Source organism: Myzus persicae, unplaced genomic scaffold (assembly GCF_001856785.1).
Source record: "Myzus persicae strain clone G006 unplaced genomic scaffold, MPER_G0061.0, whole genome shotgun sequence".
Classification (NCBI taxonomy): Eukaryota; Metazoa; Arthropoda; class Insecta; order Hemiptera; family Aphididae; genus Myzus; species Myzus persicae.
The window spans coordinates 2184-23220 of NW_019104358.1; the positions used below are offsets into that span (position 1 = coordinate 2184).

At 28.9% G+C, this 21037-nt stretch overlaps 1 pseudogene; it reads left to right on the forward strand.

Annotated features, from left to right (window-relative positions):
- The first annotated feature begins 17452 nt into the window (after positions 1–17452).
- On the forward strand, positions 17453–18860 carry LOC111041483 (annotated as a pseudogene).
- Positions 18861–21037: the final 2177 nt, after the last annotated feature.

The following is a 21037-nucleotide window of genomic DNA, read 5'->3' on the forward strand; positions in this document are numbered from 1 at the left end:
AGACCACAAACTAAACAGGGGACAGCTATAAAATAATTTAGAAAAACAAAATTAGTAAAATAGTGAATTTACTCTACCATGATGAGTAATATATAATATAGTGACAATATACTGTAAACATAATATTCTTGAGGGTGCAATTATCACAGCTCTGTTATATGTATTAAAAAAAATGATTTGTTTTGTTTTGGACATCGAACACCCGGCTAAAAAAAACACTGTGCGCAATCGACCGTACTAGATACAATTTTGTTCGCTCGAAACGGGGTCGAAACACCAACGTCCCATAATAGCTGTGAAGATTTATTGCATTTACACCATTGTATTTTAACTGGCTCCATATGTTTTGATTCGATTAAAAAATAGTAATAATAATAAATAAAATAGAGTACTATACACTATATTTTGATGTTACATTTACACCAAACCGAATTAGATGTTATACTAAACATTAAATCACGTCTTAATATACCTACACATATTTGTCATTGTCAATATCGTATCAATAATAACGAGATTTTAAATAATAAAATATAATAGTATACGAGAAGTTAATAGCATAATAAAGAAGTATGGAAGCGTTGGCAATCCTTCCTTATAAGTAGCTTTATTAAAAATCTAAAATGTATTACTTCGATCAATCGATACTATTACTAATTACTAGGTATGTCAGTTTAGCGCTGTTAAACACTCATCAACCATTATCACAAATGTATTTGTGTCCTGTGGATTATATTACATTATATTATATTATATTATGTCCTAGATGTATTAAACTTGAATATGTTAAAGAAATAAAATACCTTGGTGTCATTCTAGATTTTAGGCTTAAATGGGACAAACATATTAATTAAATTAATAATGTAATAAGTTGATAATACGTTTTTTTTACGTATTTAAAGAGGCAAGATATATTTTTAATAATTCATATAGAAGAGTTTTTTTTTGAATATAAGTACAATCTGTGTACTCTTATTGTACATCAATCTGGGGAGGTACTTTTAATAATCATATGTCCAGTCTTATAACTACCATACACTGTATTATTAAATATTAATTATTTCTACAAATACGAACTAGCACTATCTTCAGTTATGAGGAACTGGAGGTGTAGGACTTAAAGTTTAATTGTAATTTTTCGGATTTGTTTCAATTTTATAAGCACAAGCATTTAACTCTAATAATAGATCATGAGCACAACACTAGTTACAAGAAAAATATTAATATACATTTATCACATGTTAAGAGGCATGGTATACACGGTATGTTACTACGGCGGGAACCCAACTAAAACTCACGTAATTTCTGCACTTAAAAGAGGAACAAGCTTAAAATAGATAAAACAATTAAGTTACCAAAAGTGAATTATGTTAAGCCTCCAAAACAAGAAGATTAAAAAAACTTAATAAACCAGAAGAAGCAAAAGAGTTTTACTGTGACATTTTCAAACCAAATGAACCTAATCAAAATGAAGATGATAATGATATTCCAGTAGCGGCAGTAGGTACTAGAATATCATACATACCTACTTATATAATGAAGATTTATGAAGCTTTAAAAATATTTACAAAATTATTCTAAACTTCTGAAGAATGTGCATAGGTAGCCCAAATAAAAGACTTATGCAAAATAATATTGTGATAAGTTTAAAACATTGTTAAGAATTTATTTTTATTTTTTAAGCCATATATCTTTAAATTTTGGGGGTTATTACCTTGTGCCCTTTATATATAATACATACAATAAATAAATGAATACATTTGTTGAATTATTTTTATTTTTAAGACGTTATACTATTTTTGTAAAGTGTGAATATTAATTTAAAAATGAAAGACTTAAGTAAAAAAGTATTATTATTCATTCAAGTTATGTACTGCCAAGTATTTTGTTATTTTTTAATCAATTTCTTTAATTCTATTAATAAAAATATTAAAATTTTAATTATGTAATTTTAAAAATTTGTAAGATGAAGTAATTTATACAATTAATTTGTGTTAGGTAACACTTTAATCTTTATATTACGTTATATATATATATATTTAATTAATTTATACAGAATGTTATATTTTTAATAAAACTTATTTAAACAGAATAAATATTCTCTTTAAAACTGAATGATAAAATTATGTTTTGATATAAAATCATGTACCAAAATGTATGCTCAAAATTATTTTTTATTTTACCTACAAATCAATAATATATTTTATTTTATTATTTTAAACATCGAAAGTTTAAATCAAAACGTTGGCATTGCGGGTAATAACACGTTTTGTACTGAACGTTAGCGGTAGAGGGAAAACCACAATACTTCCCATGTTAAAGCAACACCACATTTTGGCCTGTAAACACTTTTTTTAAGTATTAAACCATGTTTCAAACTCACAATAGATTATTTTTGACTCCGCCAATCGTTTTTTTTTTCATTTTTTACATTTGAAAAACCAACTCAAAATGTTAATATATGACATACATTGATATAATTTTTCTTAATTTGTGAATATTCTTTTTTTTTGGTAATACCACATTTTGGATTATCGCCCTTCACTTCAAATGGTCTCTTGTTTATAGCGTGAACAATTTGTTGCTTAGCTTGGACTACAGCTTGAGTGGTTCTATTTCACACTAAACAGTTTTTGTTATGTTGTAGGTACGTTTGTATGACGGAGACAACACATGCGGGTTTGGCGTCCTATTAACAAGACAACTATTGTCAGGGTTGGGAGTATCTTCGATACAAATATCTTAGATACAATTGTATCTTGTATCTTATACCTCGATACAATTATATGAAGTATCGAGTATCTTGTATTTCGATACATTTTCAGTCAATGTATCGAGTAGGTACTTCATAAAATAATTTAATCGAAAAATACTCGATACATCAATGCGATACTTTGAAAAATTAATTGTTTACAATTGTTTTCATCTAACCTAACCTTACCTAATAATTGTACATACCAACCACGACTGTTCGACTATATTTTAGTAAAATATATGTAAAAGGTGAGGGAAATTTAAATTTTCAGATCATAGTTTCTAGTAGCTCGTACTTCGAAACTGATTTTTGAGTATCTGGCTTTCCCTGATTATTATACCTATTAAAAACAGCATTTGCTAATATTTTTTTTTGGTAAAATATTCAATTTTTTTTAAAAAAATATACAAACTTAAAAAATTTAAATAATATATAAACCATTACATGTTCTGTCGAAGAAATAATTGGCTTTAACGACTATGGTTATACATTCATATTGATATCATTATTTATAAATTGTACGTAATTAATATTTTTTGTGTACAAAATAGTAAGTAAATAAAATAAATTGCCACAGTTTGTATAATCTGTCTAATCGGTTCTTTCGCAGTATGTATAATGTTAAGGAATAAAGAACTTTGCCGAATGGTGTCGATGACAACTGACAAGGCCGATCACAGTGTCAACTTTCAACTATCTAACCTCCACACTTGTGGACTAGTCGACGGGCACAACTGCACCTACATCTACCCACGAGTGTGTTTTATCAAGCATTGTTTTTTCAAACGCTTTTTTTTCTTAATATTCTTACAATTATATTTTGATATTTTTATTTGTCACAGTCTTTTGTCATTGACTTTTAGGAAAAGGTTAATTTTCCCGCAATTGACCATCTCCTACAAATGACGTAAACAATTGTGGTTTGCCTATGCCCTCTCCTCCGAACACGTCACATCTTACTGACGCTGGTTACCAGACCTCACAAACCCACCCAGTCGTCAAAAGTCTGAATATAATACGTATGAGACGTTGTGTGAGTGTGTGTTTTTTCTTCAATAAGTTGGCGCCTCCGCTGCTGAAAACCAAACCGATGCCGTTCCTCCGGGACTTACCCCGGCGACATCAATATGCTTAAGGCTCGGGGGAATACCACTGTGTAATTTGTTGGGGTGATGGGTGGGGGGATGGGGAGCATGAACATCGCGCATACGCTTCAACGACACGTTTGGGAAAAAATTATTATGACGGCAGCCCAAAAACGTTCCTGGCCGGCCCGTTCGCTCGCCACCGTTACATTTCAGTATCATACGGCAATAATTCCCATCCCCACCCGTCACTCACCATCCACCGTATAATAATTAAAGTACAATATGGAGTGATCGATTTTTTTTTTGATTGTGTTGCCACCCAAAATAGTATAGGCGAGTATCAACAAATGAACACATGAACACATATACATGTATTTGAAATTCTAAAATTCATTTATAAAGATCACTGTTATACAAACGCTTTAAACAGTATTTTGAATAATGCTTTATACATAATACTATACTACATCGTGTATACTATTAAATTATAATTTGTATGGTGCTATTTTTTATTTTCCTACTCAATTAATTTTTTTATTTTAATTTAATCTTTAAGAAGAACACACTTGAAAATTCTACGACAAAAATTGCTTGGTATTTATGGTATAATATACTTCAGGTAATAATCATGTTTTATTTTTCAAGAATTCATAGGATGTTTTTAGAAAAGAAAGTACAGATATATTTAGTTTTATAACAGGGGCACCGAAACTTTCCCGGTAGCCCGTTGCTCAAAAATAATTTATTATTATCCATTTATAATAAAATCGGTATAAATATAAATTACAAATTTCTGTAGTTCCGTATCACAACTTTCGTGATAAAAATTGCTTATAATAGGAGTTTAACATTTTTGATTTCAGTTCAACTGATCGCCCACCCCTCCTCGGCATCAACGCACAATCAGAAATTATTAATTATAACTAGGGCAAGGACACAATTACAAATTGTATATTTTTCTAAATTTTTTAAGACATTGCTTTTTAAGTAAAAAATTCGTTTCATATATCGATTAATTGAAAAATGAAATTTGTACTTCGAATTCTTTAAAATTTTTTGATTTTCAGAACATTTTTTGTTATTTTTATTACATTTTTATGGTTAGAAAGAATTGTTTGCTAATTATATAAGAATAAATACAATCTAGTTCTAGTACAACTCTGTACAACTAGATACAATTTGCTATCAATCATTGCTACCATCTTCAAATTTGAAAAGTGAAGCATTCTTCCTATTTTTACTTTTCACGTCGACGAACAAAAAAAACAACACATTATTGTAAAATCAATAGAAAAAAGATTCAATAATTAAAAGAATTCCCAAATATTATGGATAGAAATACCTATATTCTATAAATGTCCATTTTACAAAGGGTCTTATATTTTTATTGTGGATGTAAATTAAACCAATTACTTATTAATTAATTATCAGTAATTAGTGTACAGCATTACTCATAAGTCAGTTAGTACCTTTTTTATACAAACTGTTAGTACTTTCATAAAAAAATCCAAGATATCGCGGTTTTCTTAAACCAAATTCATTTCATTATATTTCAATAATATTTTATCACCACACAGTATCTGCGTAAACAAAAAAATATTTTACACGCGTCATACACAGTAGGTAGGTAATAATAATAATAATAATAAATAATACGGTTATGTTACTATTGCAGATGTCCGTTGGCAGCGGGTGAACAAATTAGTGCATATAAAACAGCTGGCATTAATGAGAAAAAACAAAAGAAAATTATTACCGTAATATTATCGTATGGTTTCTGATTTTGCAGCTGCATCGATGATGACTAATGAAAACCTTTAAAAATCAGACCTAATTGGAAGCCATAATTAACGACCCCTAGCATAGTTTACTTTAAGCCATACGCCCCCCGTTTCCGAAAGCAAAATAAAAATACCAAAACAAGATATGACGTTGATTTTATACTATATATATATATATCTACTTAATCTAAAGAATGTTATTGTACGTTTGCTTAAATGCAAACATAGTCTGCAAAGGATCCTCAAATAGTTAACTATATATTTAGTACTACAATGGTTAACTATATTTATTGTTCTATAAACCTATAAAAAAAAACATTTGTGGTAATTAAATAACACGTAAAACCTTTTTAAAACACATTCAAAATCTTTCAAACAAATGTTTTGTACTTAATAGGTTTATCGTCTCTATTTACCTTATAATTGTGTCTAGAAATAATTATGATATGGAATTGATCATATATTTACATTTTAGTCCAATAATATACTTTAGTTAAAGTCAGAAACCAAAGTAAGCGTGTAGATACAAATAAACTACAGTTTATTCGAATTGCTGTTATTATAAGAAAAAATAATATGTTGTTATAACTTATAGACAACATGTCTACGAGCTTCGAAAAATTAATTAGTAGTAGATAACATGTACATTTAATGTATTTATAGTTAGAATGTTAAATTAAAAAATGTATTATGTATCCAATACCTGCTTAAATCCACTTACCTGGACTATAATCAATGTAATACTATTGTCTATAAGACACAAGTTATTTGTAACAATCCTTCCTTTTCTAAAATAAAATTGTCAAAATCCTATATTTATTAGTTGTGTTTTATTAACATAAGTTATAATATATAAACTTTTTAATATCTTGAATATTATTAAAAATTGTGAAAACTTAATTACTATTAAGTTAATTGAAAAAATGCCTATGATATATCACTTGCATAAATAGAAAATAAATGAAAATAGTACAATAGTAAGTACCTTCCAATAAAAGGTAAGTTAAGATGCAATAAGTTTTCAATTCTTGATTTAAAATACCTAATTACCTATAATCTATATCTATGCGAAGTACAATGATACAATTTTTTATTGTTAGTCATAAACATAGACATCCATTCTTTAAACAGTCAACTACTTAGTACACTGTAAGTAATTAAATAATTAATTGAATTTTTGAGCTAAGTAACATTTCATAAAATAAGCAAATTTTACCTATAGCCGATTTGTTCAAATTGGTTTATGATATCCATTCAATTTGGGGGACATTTTTATGTAATGCTTGAGAACAAGACGTTTTAATGATGTGTATGTTGTTGTAAACTTTAGAAGAAAATATGCACAAACTAAAACAATATAGGTATTGAACTATTTGAACTCCATAGCCGTTTATTTTATGGTTTACTTTAATATAAGTAAACACGACTAGAGATTAGAGTTCAATTCCCGAGGGTATCACATAGTACACCAATAATCAGTAATAATATTATTCAACAATTTTCAACCAACTTTAGCTATTAGTACCTATCAATTAAAAATAATTTTAAATTACTTCAATTTAATCATCTACTTATGAAAAAAGCATCTAGTAACGTGGGTATTAAGTTACTAAAAATGTAATATGATCTTCTAAATAGTTTGAAATTTCATTAAGTATAGAAAATACTTAATACCTAGCTAATACTATAATGGTGAATTGTTTTAAGTCTCTATAATTAATATTTTTTTAAATTACGTTTAACAAACTAACTATAAAGGTTTGATAGAAAATTAAAAGTTTTTCATTTTAATATCAAATGCCCGTCAAAATTTAAATATCAAAATGAAACTGTATTTTCGATATTTATTTGTTAAGCTGTTTGGACGAGAAACCACTTTTTAATCAGTGTACATTAAAAACAGTGAAGTTTCATATTTTGTAGTTACTATACTCTGAACTTAAATAGTTGAAAATAATCAAAATATTGTGCTTTATAATGCATAGAAAATTATAATTTAAATGTTTGAAGGAAATATCTATAGTTTCGTTTTCATCAAATATAAAGAAAAGTTCAGGGATATCCAATTTTTGATCTTCCACGTGAGAAATATTCATGCCAGTCTTTTTTTTGTATGGTTGTTCAATCGTTAATACTTTTTTCGGTGTAACATCACCATTTAATAAATCTTACCCAGAGTTAGTTCAAATGTTGTTAGATTCAAACAATAATTAATTTTTCTTGAAGTAGATAGGTACCATATTGAAATACATTTTTATAAATGTTTATCGAATGATATTTATTCAACGATATTTGTTGAACATTGTGTAAAAGTTGCATGTAATAAAATAACATTTAAGTACCTACTTTAAAAAATATATTACCTAATAATTCTTATTTTAATTGAGATCTTTCTTCCTTATTATGAAATCAATTATTCTGACAGTATAATAAGTGTCATTTTAATAAAAATATTTACCAAAAAAATTATAGTGTATGTTGTCAATTTAATACTGACAGTAAATTGTAGTTTTTTTTTATTGTTCTTAAAATATATCGGCTACAAAGGCCATTAGCTACAGATTTTTTATTTTTTTATTTTACATATGTACATTTAGGTACATTCAGGATTAATACTTAAGAATAATGCACTGTTTATGGTTGTTCCGTATGGAGGTGTGCCGTGATACCGTTTTCCTCTAGATTTGGTTGAGCAAGTCCGTACTTCTTAAGGAATTGACCATGTTGTTGATATATTCTGAGTTGGGGCCTAAAGCTTCGTCTATGTTCGATGAGATGTTATGTTTTTTTGGCGTCTTCTGCGTACTTCAAGCATTCGGTTAATAAGTGCTTGACTGTTAAGTTGACTCCGCAGGATGGACATTGAGGAGGTTCTTAAATTATAGGTAGTTTGTATATTCAACAAAAGATGTTATTATTTAAAGAATATAATTTTATTTGTCAAAATTTACCATGATGATAACGACAAAAATATTGTAACCTACTGAATTTCCACTAGAAAAAAGTCAATTTAACAAAAATCTTTATTAACAATAGTATAATATATGACATGTATATACAATATCACAATATTACATTTAGTGGTTTGTCAAATATATCATATAACTCATAATATTGTGCATACATTTTAGTTATACTAATAATGGCAACAAACCTCTTTATGGCTACAATAATCAACAATCCTACCAATCATGAAACCCTCGAAAGTCCAGCACTTAGGTACATTATAAAGAACTTCAAAGTTCAAGGCATTTTTAATCTGTAAATTATTTTACCACCGATGACAGCACAGCAGCAGCATTTTGAATTATTTTTATTGTTATTAATTGTCATTTTGAAATCACAGTTAACGTAGAGTTCTACTACTATATCGATTCCATCAAAATATAACCATTCCAAGTTATTTTTTTTACCCTAAAACCTTGACCCGTTACCGCCATATACGCCATAATGCAAACAACTTTCGCGATAAATAATACACCGGACCGGTGTCGGCTGCCACGGTGGGCTGATCAATATACGACCATCAAGTCTTGGCGCAGTGGTGCTCACATAGTCGCGTGGGTGTTTTCACCCCCCCCCCCCTCCACATACATCTACCTATACACACACACACACACACACACACACACACACACACACACACACACACACACACACACACACACACACACACACACACAAATCGTCACCCTCTCACTAACTGGACGGCCGCCCGCCCAGTCCGCGGGGTGCGAGCGTTTTTATCCTGTCCATTATTTTCAATTGTGTCAATTTAAAACCCAGGAGGCGCTGTTGTCCTATTAATCGAATTACGGTCTCCGCGTGAAACTTCCGTTCCGAGATTATATCGCACTGCCGCCGCCGGTGTTGTTTTTATTTGTTTGTTATTTTATAAATTATATGTGTGTGTGTAACGTACAGGGTTTTTTATTTTTCCGTTTCGCTTCTAATCGTGTTATCGCCATCCGCACCGTCTCCGCCACCGACCGAGACGACGCGCCATGCGAGCGCGATACCACAGCGCACAGGGTTGTGTCAGCGGGGAACGAACCACGCCTCAGGGATGACGCCGACGCGCCAGTCGCGCGTAAAGCGCTTCAAGGGTTTTTTCGTCATAAAGTATACGGTGCTTAGAATATGTGGAAGTCCACGCAGATGCGCTAGTCCCTTCTCGTTCCGGGTTTTTACGCGACATTTTCGGTTTCTGTATTTTTAATTTTTTTATCTCCCCAAAGGGTAATATTGCATTTGTGAAGCTTGTCACCTGCACCAGTTCCCTGTGGTCGGTACTGTAATTGTTATGTTTGGTGTGTCACCTGCAATTAAGATTAAGCAGTACCAGTTAACGTGTCATACTGTCGTGGCATACCTATCTAAAAACTAAAAACTCAAGAAGCATTCAAATGTAGAAGCAAGAAATTATTATTATTACCGATTTCTTATGCTCTCGACTACATGATTGCTTTTATAGTACCTATATTGATAGCGACAAACACTAGGTATTTTCATTAAATTCCCGTTTATAAAAGAATAACATTTGAAAACTGTAACTTATTTTTAGTAACATATTTAATTAAATCGAATTAAAGATTTTAAATGTTTATTTACTCGAACCCAGAAATCTAAAACAAAATGTATGCACCGAGAAAGTCTAAGTGTACCTTGTATATCATTGTATCTATATTCTGTATAGTTTGTCCTGTATAATAATAATAATAATAATAATCATGCCATGCTATAGGTACCTAACAATAAAGCAGATTTTTCAATTTTTTCAGTTTTTTCACTATTAAATATTTTCTATATTTTACTCTCTTAATAATGTGCATTGTGCCTAAAAGTTTGTTTTTAAATGAATAATACGCGTATGCTTTGCTATACCTTCCGATATGTTTTTTAAAAATATTTATAAATCAATTCCATGTTTATATACTTTGATGTAATATGTATTTAAATAAATATTAATTAAAATAAAAAAATGCAAATTAAATGAATACATTTAACATAAGGTACCTATTTACATGTAGGTATAACGTGTACCTGTAAATATTTTATTTTCCATATAATATATTTAACACATAACTATAGTCAACAGGCTATAATTATGATATTTTGATTAATTGAGATAAAAAGTCAATACGTAACATAAAAAAAAATTTCAACTAAATTACCTACTTAAGATTATGTAAACTATTTATACAATTGTATCAACAACAAATGACAATAGACTATACAGTCTAAGAATTAAATAATATTATGGCAGTTATAATTTTGTATTAATGCTACCTCATAAGTTGTCGTATAGAAACTTTAAAATATCGAAAACACAAGAGTACATTTTTTTTTAAAGCGTTTGAAGTTCAAATTTTGACAAAATTAGATATTTAAACGAAAATCAACGATTTTTTTGTTTTTTTATTTTAATTCAAATTTTTCAAAAATAAATAATTGTAGGGACTTGAAAACTTTTCTCATTACATCTAATATACATTATCAATAATATTATGTTCTACATACAATGCAATTTTCAAAATATTTACACTAATTAGTAATTTCAAAGTACCACAAACATATAGTTCTACACTTCGACGTGCGTCGAGGTTGGTACAAATAATTACACACATAAACTAATTATGACATATTATTATTACATAATATATTCCCTGTTTTTGCCAAAAATTAATTCAACCTATGTTTACTGAAGAGCTAAGATAAAGTAATAAAGTAATATTTTACTGTTTTACTACTGATTCGTAATACACATAATTACTACGTAAGTAGCTAAGTACGTGAAAAAAAAATGGGCGTCATTCCATGGAACACTTCTCATTCATAACTGCACATTTTACACCATTTAATACAGCACAGTTTTTTCCTATTGGTAAAAAGGGAAATATGGAAAGTCGAAAATTCAAAAACGCACACATTTTGATTGGCAGTCAAAAATTAAACATTTATTTATTATTGTTATAAAAAAAATCGTCATAGCAATAATAAATATCTATAGGTATAAGATCATATGGTTATTTTAGTATTAATTCAAAATATAGATACCTACTAAGATAAAATTAAGTGGGTATACTATAGTAGATTTTACTTATATTGGAATAAATTCACATCCTAGTGTTTTCAAATAATCTATTGAACTTATTTTATTGCTGCTGATGAAACGATCAAATTTTAAAATTCCCATGCAAAGGTACCCATCTAATTGTGATTTACATTTGACGGCACATCGAATTTCTTTTAAATCTGTATTAATTTCTTTGTTTTTGTGGTCATGTTCACTTTTATTACATGTTATTGTGATTAAATATGATTTAATGTGTGGTTCTAAGCGATAATGAAATTTCGGATAAATATGTGCGCCTTGCGGTATTGAACGTTTTGAATTTGGAAAAACTGTGGGGAGTTGATGCATAGAAGTATGCGGATTTGATCGATTTGATCGATAACTTTTTCTTGTGGGTAGTTATAAAGACCGTCGAACAAAATGTAGGTATAACCTCTTCTGTATAGTTAGGCAGAAATAATACGGGGACTTGAAATCAAATTACCTGTTATATGTTAACATATATATTATAAGGCTTCCAGTTCAGGCATAACCTCTTACCAGGAGGCTTTCTACTTCAGACTTGACAACCTGGCCTCCAAATTAGACACACTCATAAATGTAGTGAGCTAGTCAGAAAGGCAGGTGCAACTGCTGGCAGATACTGTCAGGCTGCAGCAAACACGCATTGAGTCCATACAAACTACAGTCACGAAGAGCTTGACCCAAACACCCAGTCTGACAGCTTCTGCACCCGTGGCCATACGACACAGGGAGCAGCGCCGGAGACACAGGAGGCTGTGCGTGTGTATCAAAGTAAGATAAAGAAAAAATATATAAAAGTAATAATGAATATTGACAATCTATGTACTTAGATATTACTTATTAAGTACAAAGCACCTACCAACTACTGTTTGATAATTATGTGACCATTTATATTAATATGATTGTAGTAGTTAGTATTGTGATGATGTTATGGCATTACGTATAGTTGTAGGCATGCCTATTTTATATACAAATATATAATATGCAATGTGTATAATACATATTACATATTACATATTATATATTTTTATTTTACTTAATTATAGAAGTAGGCAGTGTTGGGTAGTAACGTAACGCTAATACTTTTTCAGTAACGCAGCAGTAATTTCATCACATTTTACTTAAAGTAACGCAATTGAAACAAAATTACCTTTTAAAAGTAATTTCTATGAAGTAACTCACTAATGCGTTATTCTCCAAGCTATTAAAATAGTTTAGAATATACTACGAAAAGAAGCCGACAGGATACCTACGTATTTCAGAAAAAATAAAAATAAATTATACTTATTTTCGATTTTGATAATAGTTAACAATATTGTTAAACATTCCAGGAATTAATGTTATTACTTTATTAGCAGCAAGGAAAGAGTTATGTAAAAATACACTTTAATTTAATTAAAATTTATTATAATTTATGACTTCTGAGTAAACTACCCGTTTACTAATAAGTCTATAAACTTAGACGTTTAAAAATGATATACCTACCTACCTCAATGTTATACCTTACCAGTCTGTGCTTGTTGGTGAAAATTAATTTTAAAATTAAAAATTACTGAAATTGTATTGTTGTATTAATAAATTGGGTATTATGATTTGTGGCATTATTACACTGCTTAATTTAGTTTCACTTGCTTCGTGGCTAAATAACTTAGTTGTGTTATGGACATGTGTAGTTTGAATTTAAATTTATACAATTAAATTGAGCTTTATAGCCATATAGCCAGGTGAGATTATTGTACAATTAAATTTGTATATCATTATCACTAGGTCTATGATTGTATAATGTTCAAAAGAAATGATAACTGTTATCAATGATAAAAAAGTAACGTTATTTATAACACTCTCACAGATATATAGATAATAATTATCTATATCTGTGAACGCGTTACTTTATTACAGAAAAAGTAATGCAACATGATAAAAATAATTTCAGGTTAAGCAAATGTAATTAAAATAAAAATATTTGAAGTAACGAGCAATTTAATTGTATATCTCTTTAAAAGTAATTTACCCAACACTGGCACTAAGTAAGGCTGAACGCTCCAGCCTTGAAAAATTGAAGATGAAATTAATATAAATAACATAAATATCTATTCATAACCGATAATAGTAATTGAAAATATGATTTAAGAGATCGGTTAGGTTATTACTATCTTGTGAATGTTATAATTAATTGTAGTGAACCCATACAATCAAAAAAATACTTTGAATTTGGGTAATAATAGATTTAAATTTGGTGGATTGAACTTTGCACTTCGTGGAAACCTTATCGGTCTAATGTATTGGGCACCCTGATTTTTATAACGGTTCAGGTATTAAAATAACAAACTAACTATTCGTCCATGAATCAATGTTTGGTTACTCGGGTAGGTCGTAGATACCTACTGTGAAGTCGAAACCATATTTTAATTGAATTATACCACGCAGGTGTCGGAATAAATGTATTATGAACTATTGTATTGTAAATTAGTTTTTTCATATGTATCGTTATTTTATTATACCAAACAAACAAACCAACAAATGAGAAAAAAAATAACAATTATAAGTGTGAGGTTGTCCACCAATACTTTTGAAATCACTGGCCCGTCAGTTTTAATAGCAGTTTGGTATGATTGTTGTTTTGAAGTTTGCACTAATGAAAAAGTCATTGGGGCGTAGGATGACTATTGAATTGTCTGGGGGGTAAACAAAAAAAATCATAGTTTTTTTCTCGATGACAGCCGTTCGTCATCGGCGCACAGTCAGTGTGTACACGCAAGTACACGTTCGTATATTTGACTTGGAAATAATAATAGTAATAATAATAACTAAAGCGTAAACGAACGAGAGAGACCGAATCGAAAGAGAAAAATGAATGAAAATAAATATGGGGTTCTTTTTCGATCCACCCCGCCGGCATTGTGATGAAAACAATTCCCGCTGAGAAAGCTTTTGTTCAGCGCCAGGTATTTATGGATACACCACATCTGTTTAAAATAATATGACTACAACAGCACGTAATTAAATAGTGTACAGATCGAGAATCATAACATGGACTTATATTTACTCACTGAAACATATCCTAAAATACCTCAACGTCTATCTGAGATAAGTATTACCGGCGACCGGGATTCTTAAACAAATCAACGATTTTTATTTTAGTGAACCTGGTTCTAATGAACGATTACATTTTCTAATTAAATATAGCTTAAACCTGGTAATTCGGAAAAAATATTGTATGGTATTATTTAATTTACCTACTAAGAGCACTACATATTTTGTTATTTTAGATTCTGAGCCAAGCGATATATTGATTTTACAATGATATGTGTTTTTATAAATACTTATTTTTTTTTTTTTGTATCTGTCATCAAGGGTTCTTGCAGTAAAAGCGCTCCGATTTTCTTCAACAGCAACTTTTCTGGTAGGAAAATGAATTTAGTTGGTGCATTCGAAAGGTCCAAATTCCCAAAAGTTTTCAAAAGCAACAGGAAAAACAAACAAAAATTTAAGAAAATACGGGAATTTTTACGTAAAACCACTTTTCGAAAAAATCTATTTTGATTTTTAGTGTACGTAACTCTAACAAAAATGACCGTAGATACATTATATTTTCACTGAATATTTGTGCAAGAATTTCCTATACACCATATAATTTTTAAAATATTTTGATTTGCGTTGAACTATTTATAGCCATATGAAATTTTCGATTATTACTTGTTTTTTTTTAAACTTAAGTCGATAAAAAAATTTTCGCTTTGTCAAAAAACTTCTAAATGAAAAACAAGTTTCCTTGTTAGTTGTTGTTAATGGAAATTAAAAAAAAAAGTAGAGCGCAAATAAACAATAATTTTTTATGAGCATTTAAACTTAGAATTTTGACAAAATTCGTAAAAATCACGAAAACTTGCATATTATATTTAGTTAGAAATAATTCATAAAAATGTTTCTACTTATATCTAAGATTTAAAAATTTCATAAAAGTGTCCTTACAAGTTAGTATATTTTTATAAAAAGAATGACGTTTATCATTTGGTTGTTATTCGGTTTCAAAACAGCCCAATTTTACATAGGTATATTTAATATTTTTCCAGCATCGCTGATAATCTAAGAATAATATTAATTCAACTTACCGGCAACTTTATTAATAATAACTAATAAGTAAGTAAGTAATAACAATCTACGTTTCGTTATTCAACTCTTTTACAATACGATATCTCGATAAATACTAGTCCTGCGGACTTTTATGCGTGATTCAATTATGATTCTTTGAGTAATTACAACCCGATTTACAACTCTCGGACCAATCGGTTCAATATCATGCGAATTGACTTTGGCATTTGTAAGTACGCGTGTACAATCTCCGGCAATCTCCAGCCGTCCGTTCCTGGACTCCAGGGTTTTTAGTATTTTTACACGAAACTAGCAGGGATGGTAGGTCAGGTTAGGTTATGATGAATAACACAAATGTTCTGAACGGTGGGGGGAGGGGGGGGGGGTATTGAGCACATTTACAACTGTACAGTATTTCTACTTTGAACAGTCACCAAAAATACAATTTTTGTACCACCTTTATCAAAAGTATATGTATATGTTACCGGAAAAGATGACATTCAGTCAGTGTTGACAATGACTAGTCAATAACGGCCGGTTATTTTTGTTTGGAACATAAACGTATCTAACCTTTTTATCTAACCTAAACCTTATAAAATTGTATTTTTCTGATAGAACAGATTATGTCAAATAGTTATATGTAACTTTTGTCACAGTACTATGATTATTTTATTTTTAATGATTTCTAACACAAATATATCTATTACATTAAAGAATAAAATATAGAAATTTTTAATATCCCTATGTGCAAAGAGAAGATGTTGAAGTCTATGGGATGTCCGTTTTAAGTCTCAAATGTGACGACACACTGTAATATCTATGTTCGGACTCATAGATGTATTATAAAAAAAAATTAAATAGGCCTATTTAGGGATATCTATAAAACATCGTGGCTCAGTGATGTATGAGAAATCACTCTGTAATGACTCATAGTTACAAAAGTGACATGTAATACATCCTATATATGATTATTGGTTTTTTAATATCTATAAATAGATAGCGACGTCCCATAGTTATCACATATGCATCTACTGGAGAATATATTTATAATAAAATAATATAAAATAATATAAATATTTTTTTAATACTATCAGAATTATTTTTATAGTTTATTGTACTCTTCGTCTAGTCGTCTAGACAGCCGCACTACTGACGAGCACCAGATATTTTTGATATGTTTAAATGTTTTTTTTAATGTGTAACTAATATTACCTACTGGTTTTTTAAAGTTATTTAAATTGATCTACTAATTGACCAACATAATTCAATTTACCTGTTTGGCTATTCGAGTTATAGTTATAGTTATGATTAAAACAATTAATTATGTTTAATGCTAAATTGGCAAAATAGTGCCAATATAATTAACATTTTTGAGCAGATTATTAAATAAGTATTAGCGTAGTCATGGCACAGCATTTTAGAATAAATGTGGTAAATGATAATGATAATAGCTATAATTATGAATTATTGGCTAAATATTTTTTATCTTTGATAATTATTAATGATTACTGATTGACGCTTACTAAGCAGTAAAACTTTAACTCATCGTAAATTGTTCCTTGTTTTTCTATTATTTTTTTATTAAATTTTTTGGTTTTACTGTACTATTTGATCGTTTTACTCGTTTTTTTCTACAATGGATACGAAAAAATACAGAAAGCCGAATACTACAGATTAACAAAAAAAATTACTAGTAGACTTCATGGTATTACATCCAGAACTGGTGTCTGGGAAAAATACCTCGAAGTCTACAGTAAAACAAAGACTAAAGCTGTGGGAAAGAATTTCAGAAGTTTTAAACTCTGAAGTTGGTCCAAATAAATCTTGGAGCGAGTGGAGAAAGGTATGTATAATAATATATTGTAATTGTATTATATAGTTGTGTAATGATTTTTAATAGTTTTATTATTATTTTTTTTTTTTTTTGCTTACTCAGACATGGTGTGATTTAAAAACAAATTTTAAGAGTAAGGCAGGGTGTAACAGAAAGGAAAGGAATAAAACTGGTGGTGGAGAGGTAGATTTAGAAGGGTTTAGTGAATTTGAAAATAAGATATTGGAACTGATCGGTCCGACAATAGTTGAAGGACATAGTTCAGTGCAAGAAAGCACTGCTGATATTTCGTTTTTTGTACCACATTTGTAAGTTTATTATGTAGGCTAATAATGTACTAATGTAGTTGCTAATGTTAAGTTAAATACTAATCTTGTGTATTATAGTAAATTGTAATTTAGTTAGATTCTTGTTGAGACAAAATGCTAAATTTCCATAGGTGTTTTAAAAGAACAAACAATATTAAATTATTTGGTAACAAATAACATTTATTTAATTATTAGATTAAATTGTATATTATTAATTATTTTAATATTAACTATTCAATTTTATAATGTACAAAAGATCAACACAAAGCTTAAATGAGTCAAATATAGAATTGGTCAATGATATGCCTGCTATGATAGATGATGTCTCAGATGATAATATGTGGAATGATGGGTTTGTTATATTTAAAAATATATAAATGTATGTCGTAAAAGTGTAATTTTTAAAATTATTTCTTTTATCTCAGTTGCTTGACTCAAGGACTTGAAGATCTTTTATCAAGTGTAGAAGATATAAATAAAGTGGTTGATGATAATTGTGCTAATGACCCTATAACAAATGGCCCAACCGTATCACAACCATCAATTAGGTTTGTATAGTTCTAATATTTGGAATAAAATGTTCTTACATACTTAAAAATGTATATTAAATATTAAACGTATACGTATTTTCTAATTAATTAAATTAATTTGTTCATAGAAATGTATATAGCGGTAAAAAAAAATCAAAAATCAACAACTTGCAGAATACTGTTGCTGCCACAAAATCATTTGCTGCTATAAGCCAAAAAAAAAACAAAAATTAAGGCCAATTATTATGAAAGAAAATTAATATTGCTGGAAAGAATTGCTGCAGCTGAGGAAAAAAAAGCTGAAGCTTTAACGAGTATTGCTCAAAGTCTGGAAAGTAGATATAAAATTTAACTGCTTGTTAAGCGCTTATTTAAAATTGTTTATTTGTTTTCTTCTTCTATTCTTTGCTTAACTTTTATGCTTTATATGTTTTTTTTATTAAAATCTTCTTACCTTGACTTTTTGGTTTTTATCTAATGTTAATTATTATTGGGTGCTTGAGTATAAAAATATTGAGTTTATATGTTTTTAGGGTTGGTATGCTTTGAATGTCTAAATTGTATGCTTGAAAAAAATATTTAAGATAGTTTAATGATGATTTTAACTATTTTTGAATTAACAGTTCAAATTATATATAATAATATGTTAAATACAGTGTTGGGTAATACAAATAATAATATACCTACTATATAATTCGTCGGCTAATAGGCCAATTGATGTAACCCTCACTTTTTTCTAATTTCAGGTTATGATTAAAATGGATTATTATAGAGAAAATACACATTGTGGACAAATATTGTAACCCTCAGATGATTAATTCCCGTCTAAATTCAACTTAATTAAATTTTTTTTAGTGTAAGACACACTGTTAAAACAGTGTCAATTGATGTAAGCCACGACGTTAATATCAACGTCATGTTCAAATAATTTTTTCTTCAGCAAGCCAATTAGTGTAAGCCTACAGCATATCCCTATATAGTGTTTTAAGTGGTCTACAATCTTACAGGCCAAATAGTGTAAACCACTATAAAATTATACTTAAGTATTATTTTCTACTACGTTTTATTTAAATTAATACGGTAATTTATTGTTATATTATTTATATTATTATAACTATTACAATATAATGTTGTTATTCGTTGAAAACACTGATATAAATAAAAATAATAGAGTGTATCATAACAATTCAACTGATAAGAAACCTAATCAGTCATCGTAGAACATTTTATTTTAAAACAATAAACTTTATTTTTATGCTTAAATGAATTATGTTAAAGAACTTAGAAGATAATAACAGTATAAGACACACTAGTAAACTAGTTATAAGACACACTAGTAAACTAGTTATAGTTTTAATGCAGGTTTTTTGTAGTTAATTGTGTACAGCGTTTCAATATCATTATGAATACCAAAACTTCATTGAATAGAGCTAGTAAGATGATAAATCTTGTTTTGCCAAATAATTACAACAGAGACAGAATACAAACAAACGATCAGCAAAATGTAAGTAATCAATTAAAATCAATTAATAAAATGAAAAATGTTCAAAAATGGGTAAACTCTATTCCATTGAAAATAAATGAAGATACAGAAGTTGTCTTTTCTAATCAAGATGAAGTAGATGAACAAATAACTCAAGACTCTATGACTTGTGTTCAAGATTGTATAGTTATTAACATACCAACAGCAATTAATAATAATGAACTGAGCACTAATAATAAAAATACAAACTGCCTAGAAAACTGTAGTATTATTAATAATGATGTTACATTTGAAGTGAACATGTGTACAAATGATTATAATATAAATAATATTATAATTAATGAAGCTAATAGCATAAACAATAGTTGTCATACCATGGAGGTTGAGGTACTTGAAGAGGCAAATAATTATGATAATACACAGATTGGTGTAAGTGCCTACAAGAAATTGTCTAGAGGTAATAAACGCAAGATAAATGCAACACTCAGAATAGAAGGAAAATCATATAAGACTAGAAAAGGGACTGTAATTAAAGAAAAATCTGTCCAACCAAACCCGTGCTACTCAAAAAAGTGTCAAAATAGTTGTGGTATTATAACTGAAGAATTAAGACAAAATGTTTTCGAAGCATTCTATGAACTAGATGGTCAGCAGAGAAAAGATTTTCTTATAGCATCAATACAGACTGAGCCAGTAAAAAGAAGATACTCAAGTTCTACTGATATTAAAAAAACCTGTTCAAATTCTTATTTTCTACCAATTGATGGTGTAATGACAAAAGTTTGTCAACAATTTCTTTTGAAAACACTTAATATTACACAGATCTATTTAAAATACACTGATTCAAATAAATCTAAATTATTAACTGCTAAAAAAGATAAACGAGGTAAAAATAAACCCTCAAATAAAACACCTGCTAGTAATCTACAGACAGTTAATCAATTTATTAAATCATTACCAGCTGTTCCATCTCACTATTGTAGGGCCAGTACATCAAAAAAATACTTACCTGCTGAACATAAAAACATTTCTGCTGTTTATAGAGCATATAAGATTCACTGTGAAT